Below are 2,795 nucleotides of genomic sequence, written 5' to 3'. Positions count from 1 at the left end.
CCAAAGTTTACTGGATTAGTTATTCCCTCCTCTATAGGGCCCTAAACGTTATCTCTGTTATGGCCATTTTCCTTATATACTATAATCATTTGTTCATTTCTGAAATCTCTCTAATGGAAGAACTCACTGTTCTCTGTATAAAGTTGAATGCCAAATAAATTTGAAATAGTAGGCCTGGGGTCCCTGACTGGCTCAGTCAGTTAAGTGTGCAACTCTTGGTTTCGGCTCAGGTAATGAACTCGTGGCTCATGAGCTGAGCCCTGCATTCCATTTTGTGCTGATATTGTGCTTGGGATTCTCTTTCTCTCTGCCTCTCTCTTTGCCCCCTCCCTGCTCCTTTGCTCTCTCTCTCAAAATAAATCAACAAATAACATAATAGAAATTACTTTAAAATGTCTTTAAAATAAAACAGTAGTCAGTAATTAATCTCTGAATTAACATTTCTTTTAAAATGTTTGTTTGTTTGTTTGTTTAGAGAGAGGAGAAGCAGGGGAGGGGTAGAGATAGAGAAAGATTCCTAAGCAGGCTCTGCCTGTCAGCACAGATTCTGACATGGGGTTCAATCCCATGAACCATGAGATCATGACCTGAGCCTAGATCAAAAGTCATAAGCTTAACCAAGTGAGCCACCCAGGTGCCCCAAAATGTTTAAAGAATGGTAAAATATACTCCAAGTACTTGCTATAGAACAGGAAGATAAGAGCACTTGAATATATGTATCATTATATTGACTAAACAACAAATCGAAAAGCTTTGGGTAAAATATCAGCTAATTTTAAATATATGGAAATACAAGGGCAGATAAAGAATAGTAAGTATACTGAAGAGTTCATTTGGGCTGGGTCAGACAAAAATCGTATCAGTGTATAATAATAACATCCATGTAATCAGATGATTTCAACAAAAGGGGGTAATGCTGCAATTAAAATGATAGTTTAGGGGTGCCTCAGTGGCTCAGTCAGTTAAGTGTCCAACACTTGACTTCTACTCAGGTCATGCATGATCTCAAAGTCATGAGATCGAGGACCAGGTAGGACTCTGCACCAGGCATGGGGCCTGCTTGAGATTCTCTATCTCCCTCTCCCTTCACTCCTCCCCTACTCCCTCCCTCAAAATAAATAAGCTACTTAATTAATTAAAATGATGGTTTAGTGTGCTATGGAAGTGTAAGACATAAGTAACTCAGGATCAAGGCATACTTGCCAGTAGAGGTGATACCTGAACTGATTCTTAATTTGTGAGTGAAATTTTGAGAGGTAAATAATGAGAAAGGATATCCACGAAGAAGAAACAATAACACCATGCTATAAAATAATAAATGGCTTTGTACTGCAAAGGAAACAATTAATAAAACTAAAAGGCAGCCAATAGAATGGGAAAAGATATTTGCAAATGACATATCAGATAAAGGGTTAGTATTCAAAATCTATAAAGAACTCACCAAACTCCACACCTGAAAAACAAATAAGCCAGTGAAGGAATGGGCAGAAGACATAAATAGACACTTTTCAAATGAAGACATCCAGAGGGCCAACAGACACATGAAACAATGCTCAATGTCACTCATCATCAGGGAAATACAAATCAAAAACCATATTGAGATACCACCTCACTCAGAGTGACTAAAATTAAAAACTCAGGAAACAACAGATGTTGGCATGAATGTAGAGAAATGGGAACTTTCTTACTGTTGGTAGGAATGGAAACTGCTACAGCCACTAAGGAAAACAGGGTGGAGGTTCCTCAAAAAACTAAAAATAGAATTACCCAATGACCCAGCAATAGTACTACTAGGAATTTATCCAAAGGATAAGGACTGCTGATTCATAGGAGCACATGTACAATAATGTTTAAAGCAGAACTATGAACAATAGCCAAATTATGGAAAAAGCCCAAATGTCTATCAACTGATGAATGGATAAAGAAGATGTGTGTTATATATACAATGGAACACTACTTGGTAATGAGAAAGAATGAAATCTTGCCATTTGCAACAATGTGGATGGAACTGAAAGGTATTATGCTAAGTGAAATGAGTCAAAGAAAGACAGCTATCACATGTTTTTAGTCATATGTGGAACTTGAGAAACTTCACAGAAGATGATGGGAGAAGGGAAGGGGAAAAATAGTTTCAAACAGGAAGGGAGCCAAACTATAAGAGTCTCTTAAATACAGAGAACAAACTGTATTCCTATTCCCACAGGGGAATAGGTGATGGACTTCAAGAAGGAGGGGGCATTTGGAATGAACACTGGGTATTGTATGTAAGCGATGAATCATGGGAATCTAATCCCGAAGTCAAGAGCACACTGTATATACTGTATGTTAGGAAACGTGACAAGAAATCATATTTTTAAAAAAGATATAATTCTAAAATGAGACACAGATGAACGCTATCAATGTAACAAGAGAACAGGAACTAAGAAGAGAGTTGGATGATAAGGAATCTTTATGAAAGCTCATGGTGGAGATTAGGAAGAGTGAGATATGAATGAAGTCTATTAGTTTTCTTTTTCCTTTTCTACATGTTCATTCCTTTCTATCTTCCTCAAATCTTCCATAGATAATACAAGCCCAGAGCTAGCTGTAGTTCAGGGAATAAGAGAATATGAATCCATGCATTGATTGAAACACATTGGATTGCATCAGCACTGATGACATTGAAGAATAGGCAGAAATGACTGGCCTGAAGCCCAAACAGTGGTATGAAACAAGAGATAGCCACAACCAGTAGTCTCTAAACACTCTCATTCAGTCATCCTTCAGTTATTCAAATCCCTCTGAACAGCGCATTA

At 37.5% G+C, this 2,795-nt stretch overlaps 1 pseudogene; it reads left to right on the top strand.

Annotated features, from left to right (window-relative positions):
• The window catches only part of LOC115276708, a 2,362-nt pseudogene extending 781 nt beyond the window's left edge, over positions 1–1,581 (top strand).
• Positions 1,582–2,795: the final 1,214 nt, after the last annotated feature.

This window comes from Suricata suricatta, chromosome 13 (assembly GCF_006229205.1).
Source record: "Suricata suricatta isolate VVHF042 chromosome 13, meerkat_22Aug2017_6uvM2_HiC, whole genome shotgun sequence".
Taxonomy (NCBI): domain Eukaryota; kingdom Metazoa; phylum Chordata; class Mammalia; order Carnivora; family Herpestidae; genus Suricata; species Suricata suricatta.
The sequence above is the reverse complement of the archived record's forward strand: the minus strand, read 5'-3'. Positions and strand labels throughout refer to the sequence as shown.